Source organism: Limulus polyphemus, unplaced genomic scaffold (assembly GCF_000517525.1).
Source record: "Limulus polyphemus unplaced genomic scaffold, Limulus_polyphemus-2.1.2 Scaffold1359, whole genome shotgun sequence".
Taxonomy (NCBI): Eukaryota; Metazoa; Arthropoda; class Merostomata; order Xiphosura; family Limulidae; genus Limulus; species Limulus polyphemus.
The window spans coordinates 1-12,346 of NW_013666969.1; positions in this window are offsets into that span (position 1 = coordinate 1).

The following is a 12,346-nucleotide window of genomic DNA, read 5'->3' on the forward strand; positions in this document are numbered from 1 at the left end:
TCCATGTCTTAATAAAGTATGTCTATGCATTTTATCCATGTCTTAATAAAGTATGGTATAATCATCGAGTTCATGTATTTTACCCATGTCTTAATTAAATATGGTATAATCATCGTGTCTATGTATTTTACCCATGTCTTAGTAAATTATGGTATAATCATCGTGTTGATGTCTTTCACGCATGTCTTGGTAAAGTATGGTATAATCATCGTGTTGATGTATTTTATCCATGTCTTAGTAAAGTATTGTATAATCATCGTGTTGATGTATTTTACCCATGTCTTAATAAAGTATGGTATTATGGTTGAGTTCATATAGTTTACCCGTGTCTCGTTAAAGTATGGTATAAGCATCGTGTTCATGTATTTTACCCATGTGTTGGTATAGTATGGTATAATCATCGTGTTCATGTATTTTACTCGTGTCTTGGTAAAGTATGGTATAATGGTCGTGTTCATGTATTTTACCCCTGTCTTAATAAAGTAAGGTAGAATCATCGTGTTGATGTGTTTTACCCAGGAAAACGTCAACGGCACCTCCCACAGACATCATATGGAGACGATATTTCTGCCATATGCTAGAGCAAAGGTTTGGCAATAATTTTGTGTTCCAGGATGACAATGCACGTATTGTACAGGATTATTTCGACCAGGAGGATGTTACAAGATTGCCATGGCTAGCAAATTCTTCATATTTGTAACCCCATTGAGAATTGTTTGGCAGAACTGAGCCACTTAATTGATAACGCGACCCTAAACTAGCCATTGTAGCTTAGTTGCAGCACCTTTTAGTGACAAGTTCAGATGAAATCACGGTCAATTACATCAACAACCTCATCGACAGCATGTCTTGCAAAAGTTATTAGAGGTTGCATAGAACCAACCAATTATTGAATGTTTAATACGAACTGATATAATGTTACGGAGGCTATTTATAATAACTTAATATTATATTTTATTATTATATATGTTTTGGTTATGACAGGTGAAATGCTGAATTACAGATCTTTCTACAAGTGTCTGATAAAACTGTTTGCTGTTCTAATAAATCGTTGATGATGTCCATAGAACCTGTCTCATTATACAAATTACATATGTTGATGTTTAATATAACATGCATTTCTTAGTTTGACACCACTAAGTGTATTTGTATTCCATCTTAATAAGAATGATCTTATTTGTCACAAAATATATAAACATTTCGCCAAGACTGTACTTTAACTATAATTGGCTGACTTTGAAATTAATGCTGATGCTGAAAACTCTTGGCTGTTGGAGTCAAACAGAACATGAAACATTTCTGTCTCATGTTTGAAAAAAATTGCAAAAATCTTTTATTTTATTATGTTTGTTTTTCAGAAATTCTTGCAACTCTCTACAGTCGAAACCAGCACTAGTTTCTAGGATCTTATTTGGCAACCTCATCTGTCCAAGCCGTGTTTATTCGAAGAGTATTGTGTAGTATGCTCTGCAGAAATACCACGTCTATTTACTAGATATAATCAGAATATCCGAGAGATTTTTTATCACTATATGCAAGTACAGTCAGAAACACTGCATACACACATTCAAGATAGTGTGTGACACTTCATGGTACCATCCAGTCCTTGCATCATATAAATCCTTCTGAGCACTAAGGACCACTACTTTTTATCACAGCTACATATGGTTATTACCTGACTGCAACGCCTGTTTGATAGTTAGTGGATAGATCCAACTCTAGTTCTTCTAGTGTAAAATAGCTAGCGTTGCAACAGCTTTTAGTCACAGTCATGCAACCTGAACTTGATGTGGTTAGTCTGAATGGGACCTAAGTCTTCCTACCCTTTTGAACAAAATGGCATGGACAGTCACAAATCCGGTGACCTGATGAGCCACAGTTAAATATATTCTATCCCTCACGTTCTAGGCGTCTCAGAGAAGGAAACTCCTACTGCGATGGTGATGCAGCCATAACAATTGGGCCTCAGAGGCCTGTTGGCTCACAAGGAACCATGGCGTCGTCATAATGATACTTGGTAGTGCCTGTATCAGGTGGAGACATCATTCAGTATTACAATCTAGTGTTGGTGATGGGCGCTGATTCTTGGGATTGTTTCGTAATTCAATCAACCACTACAAGTGGCTTCTCCTTTTGCTCTAATGATCCATTCAATGTGGCTGCCTAGTGCCTTGTCACAACAGGAACAGCCTTTTTCAGGTAGGAAATGTGCCTAAGTCTAATTCCTGATTAGTCACTAATTGTTATTAAGAATTACGTACTAATTACCAGTTACTTCTTATGCTGCTTTCTAGTTACTAATATGTTGCCAGATCAAGGAGAGTCCTAAGAAGGGATGTATGTAATGACAAAAGCTGAGATTTGATCCTCCTATTTTGTTGCAAATGCAGATGTGCTATCCCCTCTTCACCCGGATTCTCGCCACATTGGGATTTGAATAAACTAATTATCTGAATGGGTTCAAGATAGGTTTCCAGGTATTGATGATTTCTATGCTAGGTTGACTGTATTAGTTGTTAGGTATATATAGAAGACTTTTTTATCTTTAAATTTTCTCGTATGTGGCTCATACCTCATTATTTTTGCGTTAGCTCATTTTACTGTATGGTTTTTTAATAATGTTCTGACTCTATACTATTTACGTATCCTCTGTATGTTTTCAGAGAGACCTTTGACATGGGGTAATATCTCTGTATGTTTTCAGAGAGACCTTTGACGTGGGGTAATATCTCTGTATAACTGTATTTTTTTCTGCGTATTCTTGGTATTTGTCGAGGTATTTATATATTCCCGTGGGTTTACTGTCAATACCTATGGTATATGAATTTATGGCCATCCCATCTAGGAACTGTAGCTGGTTATTGTTTTCTTCTTCTATCGTGTATTACACTGGAATAGCCATCCAGATCAGCTTACATCTGGATAATTAAAGGATATTTATTTATTCTGCGTCAAGTACAGTGAACTAGCGTAGATTAACCCAAGAAAAAGTTCATGTGTGAAATAATATTTCCTTCCAGTTAATCACAATCAGATTGAATAATTCAAAATGCCTTTCTTGATTATGTTCTCAGCACTAGTATTCGGAAAATTATTTGTTTGTTTTATTCATTATTAAATAACGAAGTTCTTGGGAACTGAAAGACCACAAAATAAAGATCTCAGTGCTTGTTAAGCGAGTTTTTCATGACAGAAGTAAACGAAACGTTTTTTGTTAACCAAAGCATTAAGATTAAAAGGACTGAAGAGGAAGAAACTCCTAGGAGTTAAACACACCGCAAGAAATTTTCAGTCAAACAAGATAGCAGAATAAATCAGATGTAGCGTGTTTATTTTTATTTAAACAAAACAACGATTCATGGTATTCATTTCAAATGTAAAACAATCTTAACAATTTGACCCAATTAATTTTGTAAATTGTTTATGTCACTTGAATTTTGGTAATCTTACTGATAAGTATTAAAGTCTCCTCATATGATGCTATAAATGTATAAGGGAACTTAAATCATGTTTACTTATTTATTCAATTTGTTTTAACTAAAAAATAAACAGAAAAGGTATTCTTGAAAAAAAACTGTAAAACCAACTTCCTAAGAAAACTAGCCTTAAGTAATATAGTGTAAGCATAATAATACAAGTTCACCTTTGATACAAATGGATATCTTACTTGTCATTAAATACTGTATCAAAATGGGGGAAGAAAATATTACCCATCAATATCCCAATTCTTAAAAAAAACACTTGTTAGCAAAATGACCATCTGATTGATGAATTGTGCACGTGATTGAAATATATATAGGATTACAACCAAATACGTGAAAGCCAAACCAGAAGGTCGTTTTTTCCTATGTACAACTATATAATTTTTTTTCGCGTGAGTATTTAATGAAAAAAAAAAAGAAACTTGTTATCATTATAGCATGATTTACATTTAGAAAAAGTGTTATATTATTTAAACCAATTGTCATTTGTAACTTTTGAATATAAATACTGAAGTTCAATAAATAGTTTAGAAGGAATAGCACTTAACTATGTAGATATGTGTCATGCTATTTCTAAGAAGTAGCTTTGGATTGACTAGGAAGCCAAAATTTCTTCTTTTTTTTTTTACTGTCCTAACACAAATTGTATATGTAAATTAACTCAAATTTTAAGGAGCTCAGGAAATAGTATATTATACCTTATTGGTCGAGATGCCTTCTATGAAATGTAAATAGTGAAACTTGAACGGGTTATCGAACCAAAATAGTAACCTAAGGTCATATTTCACAATCGTTTGATGCAGATCAAAATCGTTATATCTTCTTGTCAATCATTTACTAGATGCCAAATCCTATTTAATCAATCAAAATTAATCAATGGTAATAAAATGTTCACATGTAAAAGCTTCTATAGGAAGAACACTAGGCTTGTTATATCTTAGTATTTATATTCAATTTCCTTTTTGTTTCTCTCTTTCTGTAATGTGCTCATCAATTACACACAACCACGAGCAGTTTCCATTAACAAGCTCTAAGGATCTGCGCCAGTAATTAAACATAACCACGCACATGCCTAATTTTCCGACAAAAGAGCTTTTCATAGGCCGATAAAATTTTTCATTTTTTATTTTTTTTTTTTCGTAGAAGATATGCATTTCATCATTCTTTCGTTTTGAAGAACAAAAAAGTTTCGGAGTTCTTATTCTTGCGCGAAATTCAAACCAAATCACTTTTAGGAAACCTTCTTTCTGTTTTTCATTATGTCCTCGTCATCCATCAACATGGTGCACAAGTGGTAGTTTGTTTACTACCTATCTGGTCGCTGCCAAATGATTATAATTATCTCACAGTGAGCAAAGCCTTTTTCTTATCTGTGTAACGCTAAAGGATGGCACAAAAGATTTGGTTAATAATAACATTTAGCAACACTAGACCAACAACTATATATTTTGTTGGCATTTGAAAACATTTCTAGGAAATTAAGAATGTTATAAAACTAAATATTAAGTATTCAATTCATAAGTAAACATATTCAGCTGTAACTTGAGTTTTGAGAGTTTGGTCCTTTAGTTTTCTTTTTAACGTCCTGGCATGGCCAGGTGGTTAAGGCGCTCGACTCGCAATCTGAGGGTCGCGGGTTCGAATCCCCGTCACACCGAACATGCTCGAGGGAAGGCTGTCAAGTGGGTTGCAAGAAACAGCTTTAGAAACGATGGCAGATCTTGCTCTGCCATCGGCTCAACGGTCCGCTAGAACTATGAGAAAATAAAAAAAAAACTTTCTGTGTTGTACTGTAAACTATACATAATGTAATTAATTATAATCATACTTCGCCAGCTTAGAAAAGGCGTTCAAATTATAACATTTGTTATATATAATATGTATTGGTTTTCTTTGTTCCAAACTTTGCATGTTTACGTTCTAAGTATTTCAACCTGCCTAGATATTATACGGTTCTTTTACCCATTTCATCGAGAGAAATGATAATTCCGACGGCCGTGTTGTATAAAAGTTAGCGGAGAACTACCACTGACTCTCTACAGAACTAATAGTTTTGCTGTTTCTGAGGTACTGGCACACCTAAACTATATCAGCCAGAAGCACCATTTCACTTTTAATCTGTAGTGTGAAACAATCTTAAGTCAATGTGAAAAAATTCAATATCTGGAATAGAGTAAGAAAAATAATTACTAAAGTAAGATAAAAACGTACTTCTTTTTTTTTGCCATGTTTTCCAATAAATGCAGTGATTTGTAAAACACCGTATCTACATTATATGATCTCCAAACTTCCACGACACTTCACTTATATGTCAACAACAAAATACACCATGGAATGCGTCTACTGTAACCTTAATACCATCCATATAAAACTATTTAATTATGTTTGAAAAACGAGCATTCGTTCGCAAAAAAAGCTCCTAGGGGAGAACCGAGCCTGTAATGCTCTGTTTATTATACCGTGACCTTAACTACGAGGTTACACTTCAGATTGCATACAAACCACGTGTTTCACCTGTTGCATAACGTGGCTTTGTATGGAGAAATAGCCAAAAATTAGCTTCCTCTGAAAAAGTGTAAAATAGCAGCTAAGCAGAAAATATATTCTATCACTGGCTAATCTATGGTTTAACAGACAACAACAAAACCAGTGACGTTGATCTCAAACTCAGGTAACGCTATATGTACTATATATGCGAAAATAAAAGTGACATCTATAAAACAGTTGTAAAAAAAAAGCCTAGACACATAAAGTGGAGATATCAGACACACACAAACCAAATTAGACGAGACATTGTAACCTACTATTATTTTTATTATTAGTAGTAGTAGTATTAATATTATTATTATTACAAGATGTGCGACAACGATAAAACTAAAATTGTCATCTTCATCCTCTGGAATCAAACACGTGAGACAAGTTAGAAGAAATAATTGGGACAACTTTGGGCCATACAGCTTTCACAGTTGTGCCTATTTGCATGATGTGGGCCTAGATTTCTCCAGTTTTTCTTTTTAGAATAATATATATAAACATACAATTTTGTCAGTTGTCACTTTAAAGCGAATCACAGAGTTCCTTCGTACTCTACATTGCTCATGAACCATAGATGTTTTACGCTTGTGGAAAACCATTGGTCTAATGGAAGCTGGCCAATCATGACAAGTTGTTGCAAATTTGCTCTAAGTATCACAAAGTGATACACATAAGCAGAATATGAAACTGCTATAAAACGAATGGTACGATTGTTTGGACATCTAGACAAGGCAGGCCATCTTCCACAAAACAGATGGCCACTATCTGCCGATTTTGGTTTGACTCTTTCTCAGGTTACAGATTGAAACAATTGAATGCTATTTCACAAGATTAAGTTGTATACTAGAATTTCAATGAAATAAATTCTGCTCAAAACAAGATACAAAAAAAAGCTTGCTTACAATGGCGCCAAGAAAACATCCAACAAAACGTAGAACAATATTATTTTTACAGATACGTCGAATTTTACCCTACAATCAGATAATTGACATATATTAATTTGAAGAAAATCTGGAACTTGAGACACATCATTTTCAAACATGAACGCGACGTGTAAAAAATACAATTATGAAAATATGGTGGGAATATGAATAAAGATTGTTGAACTTAGTGGTCACTGCATCATATAATGGTACCTCTCATCCATCTTCTTCTTCTTGAATGCGTCCCGTATGCTCAAATCGAAACTCCAGCAGCTCAGATGAAATGCACAGTCGCTAAAAATTGGTCTATATAGCTTCTCCTGCAAGGGATGTCAGCTGGCCATGATAACTTTCTCTGTTGTCTATAGAGAGGCTATTGTTGTAAAATGTTTTCTGAAGTCTCCTCACTGGTACCATAGGGGACAAATAATACACACAATAGAGAACGTGTGACCTTTTGTGCTATAATATGCTGTTGGAATTGAACTTGATTTCAACCTAATAGGTCATGACACTTACCCCACCGTGCTAAGCTATCCATTTATTACTTGAAGAAAGAGGAACTGACCGAACGGAGTGGATTTCACGCTCACTAGTCTTCAACAACATCATGTATGTATATTATATTTTGTCATGTGATCCAAAATACTAAAGTCGCCCTGAATACAAGGAGTTGTCAATTTGAAACCTTATCATCTCTCCGATTTTAACCATTCAATATGGATACCAAAAGGTTTTTCCTTGTCATTAATTTAATATTACAAATTTCCGATGATCATTTAATTGTTTCGGCACTTTGAGGTCGTGAGTGCTCGATAAGAGTCAAGATCAGATTCCTCTTAAACAAGAGTAGCCCAAGAGTCGATGGTGGGTGCTGTTGGCTGTCTGTCTTCCCTCTATATAATCAGTTCAGAATCAGGAACGATTATAAGCAAATTGCATGTGTATAGTTTTGCACGAAATTTTCCAACTTCCTTTACTTTTTTTTTTTTGAACAGTATAGTTAGAGTTCAGAAGTTTAAGGTTACAACTTAATATAATCTTATCTGAACTGCGAGTAATTAAACATAAGTTTAAAAATGTTTCAACTTGAGATTAATAGTTACTTTAATCTGAATTACTTCACAGAAATATAAATTTGAAATATAGTCTGGGCCAAAATGTTTGCATGTTTTGTAGCAAATAGATCCCTATTATTAAGAAGGAATACTAATACACTTAGTGCTGTCAAACTGAAAAGTGAGCGTTGTAGTAAACATCTACGTATCATCAACGATTTATTAGAACAATAAACAATTTTATCAGACACCTGTAGAAAGATGTGTAATTAACCATTCCACCTATCAGTACAAAACCTTACCAAAACATATAAAATGACAAAATATAACATCAAATTATTATAAATAGCATCTGTAACCTTATATCAGTTCATATTAAACATTCAGTACTTGGTTGGTCATCCTCGTACTTTAATAAACTCCGCAAGGCGACGTGACATGCTGTCGATGATGTTATTGATGTAATCCACAGTGATTCATCCCAACTTGTCAATAGAAGGCGGTGCAACTCAGCTACAGTAGCTGTTTTAGGGTCGTGTTAGCAATTTTCCGGCTCAGTTCTACCAAACAGTTCTCAAGGGGATTACTATATGGAGACTTTGCTGGCTATGACAATCTTGTAATGTCCTCCCGATCGAGATAATCCTGTACAATGCGCGCACTGTGGGCAGTGGTATTGTCATCTGGATCACAAAGGTATTGCGAAACTTTGCTCTAGCATATGGCAGAAATATCGTCTCCATATGATGGCTGCAGGAGGCGCCATTGACGTTTCCCTGGAAGAGCAGTTTCAACCATGATGAATAGCTATCAAAACACGCACTGTACCACCTCCTGTATGTTCCCTGTGGGAAAGACAGATTTCCCTCATCTGTTCTATAGACAAACTACGAACACGAATCTTAACATCAGCTTTAACAAGCCGGAAACAGGACTCGCCTGGAAAGATGACATGTCTCCAGTGTCGTAACTGCAAGTTGGCATGCTTTCTTGCCAAAATAACACAGTGGCATTAGTTATTTCTGGTTGATATCGGTTTGCAGATAGCCGTTCTTGGAAAATAACCTTGTTTGGTCAGACTCCTATTCACTATTTTTTTTTTTTGATACTCTATAATGAATGTGTTATACCATTCCTGTTGTAAGGTGTTGCGAGATGTCTTTCGACCTTGACGTCTTAACCTGATCAAAACACGATCATTTCAGGCAGTATTCGATGACGAGGAACCCACTTTGAAACTAATAATGTTCTGAGACGATTTGAATGGGTAATGAAGAAAAACTTTAATATAAGTTTAACATAACAGCAAATGTACAACGTTTCGACAAGGTTTTGTCATATCGGGCAGTAGTTTTTCGGCGTCTACTAGCAGACTGACTTTCCTGGAACAACGTTTCAAGAATCAGGATACAGTACAGAACTACTGTTCTGACAATGTCCGTTTGCTTCATCCATTTCCGAACACTACAGTAAATTGAAGCCTTTTAACACCTGGAACGTGACAAGGCATGACTCTACACCAAGTACAGATAAATTGTTTTAACACAGCATTGATCTTTTTCGAAAAATGTTATACCAAAAGCACACCATTTTTTATACAAAATAATTTGTTTGTTTTGAATTTCGCGCGAAGCTACACGAGGGCTATCTGCGCTAGCCGTCCCTAATTTAGCAGTGTAAGACGAGAGGGAAGGCAGCTAGTCATCAACACCCACCGCCAACTCTTGGGCTACTATTTTACCAACGAATAGTGGGATTGATCGTCACATTATAACGCCTCCACGGCTGAAAGGACGAGCATGGTTGGTGTGACGGGGATTCGAACCCGCGACCCTCAGATTGCGAGCCGAGCGCCCTAACCACCTGCCCATGCCGGGCCTATATATACAAAATAGATGTATATGTGTGTCTTGACGAATAAATGCTCGAAACAACTTATACAGACCAGAATAACAGCTCATACATATTTGTCCGATCATACGCTACCTTCTCTGTTACTACTCGGACATTTACTCAATGACTACTCCACGCATGTAGACAACAACATCAATATAGAACAGTATGCAAACATTTTGGCCAAGGCTGTAAGTATTTAACCTTTTATTGTTTCGACAAATATAAGCAGCGGGAAGATAAATTCCGAAACGGAAACAATGCAAGTAAAACACTGTATAAAACTCTCATATCCGTCTCGTCAAGTTTAAATGTAAAATTCAAAAACGTTTATTGCATTTATTGTTATTTAGAAACTCATAGGTTACATTAGTTTAAAATACATGTTACTAATGCACCATCTTAATTATGTAAAGAAACAAACCTTTAAATAATATTTTATTTTACTCTAAGTAAACATAAATGAAGAAAATGCTACAAAGACTTTTTTTTTAAATTTTGTGTAAAGTTAAGAACAATGCTACACAATGGGCTATCTGTGCTCTGCCCACCACGGGTATCGAAACCGGGTTTCTAGTGTTGTAAATCCGCAGACATGCCGCTGTGCCACGGGAGGGCGCTATAAAGACCCACATCCCTTATCTTATTTTTATCTTTGTTTGTTCAGGTACCGTTCAGCAGTACAGAGTAATAAACGTATATCCACTAATTTTTTTTTTTTTCCAGACAAGTAGTTCATTCTTGACAACTAATGTAATTCAGTCGCTTATGAGGGTCCTAAACATTTGTCAAACATAGAGAAAAAACTAAAAAGGCAATGACCTGCTACCTGTTATTTAAATTGGCAGTCATCATAACGACCCAAAGTTAATGGTAAATTTTTAACTCATCCAGCTACTATTCCTCGTTAGTAATGTCAGACCCATTTGACCAGCACAAAAGTAGTTGGTTGCTAAATTAGCTTAGATTATAGAGAGTCCAGCCTCTAACACCTACCAGATCAGTTTGGACTTCTATCGAAACACAATAATTCACCTTGTATTGCTTTGAATATTCAGTTCTGATGTTTATACCTATTATAGTTCATTAGTGTTATTGTATATATATTATCACAAAAAGTTTAATAAATGTTTTAACAGAACCGAAGATAAATACTAATTGTTTGGTAATTACAATATATAGAATTACACACTTTCTTAGTAACTAGTACGTATAAAGTCACACACTTTCTTAGTAACCACTACGTATAGAATTACACACTTTCTTAGTAACTAATACGTATAGAATTACACACTTTCTTAGTAACTAATACGTATAGAATTACACACTTTCTTAGTAACTAATACGTATAAAGTCACACACTTTGTGAAGTTACCTTAATCTATTTTCTTAGTAACCACTACGTATAGAATTACACACTTTGTGAAATTACCTTAATATACTTTCTTAGTAACCACTACGTATAGAATTACACACTTTGTGAAGTTACCTTAATGTACTTTCTTAGTAACCACGACGTATAGAATTACACACTTTGTGAAGTTACCTTAATATACTTTCTTAGTAACCACTACGTATAGAATTACACACTTTGTGAAGTTACCTTAATGTACTTTCTTAGTAACCACTACGTATAGAATTACACACTTTGTGAAGTTACCTTAATATACTTTCTTAGTAACCACTACGTATAGAATTACACACTTTGTGAAGTTACCTTAATCTATTTTCTTAGTAACCACTACGTATAGAATTACACACTTTGTGAAGTTACCTTAATATACTTTCTTAGTAACCACTACGTATAGAATTACACACTTTGTGAAGTTACCTTAATATACTTCCTTCACAATTACAATATACATCTCTAATCTCATACTCCTGAAAAAGAAATTCTGCTTTCCGAAAGTGCTCATATCATTGGTTTCCTTGGATTGTGACTTATCAATTTTTTTATCTCTTGGGATTGTTAAATCACTTTATAACATCCAACTGTATTGTAATTCTGAAACATTAATTCCTTTAGAGTATTCACCCAAGACGAGTGAAGATGCAATAATTTATACGTTTTATTAAGTCTTTTGGAAGACACACATTTCAAGTCAAAAGTTTCGAAGGGAAAGACATAAACACGAGCCACCAGTAAAATTTGAACTAACGAGACAAGCCCTCTACCTCGGAGCTATGGCAGCAGAGTTGAAATCTTACAGATTCAAGTAACAATTAATAAATTTATTTTTGACAATTCACTATTTCGGGATAGGTAATCAAATAATCTTATCATCATAAAGACATTTACATTTTATTCACTAGCAACATTGGTCCTTTTATTGTTCGATGACGAGGAACCCACTTTGAGACTAATAATGGTTGGAGACGGCTTGAATGGGTAATGAAGAAAAACTTTATTATAAGTTAACATAACAATGTACATTTGCTGTTATGTTAACTTATA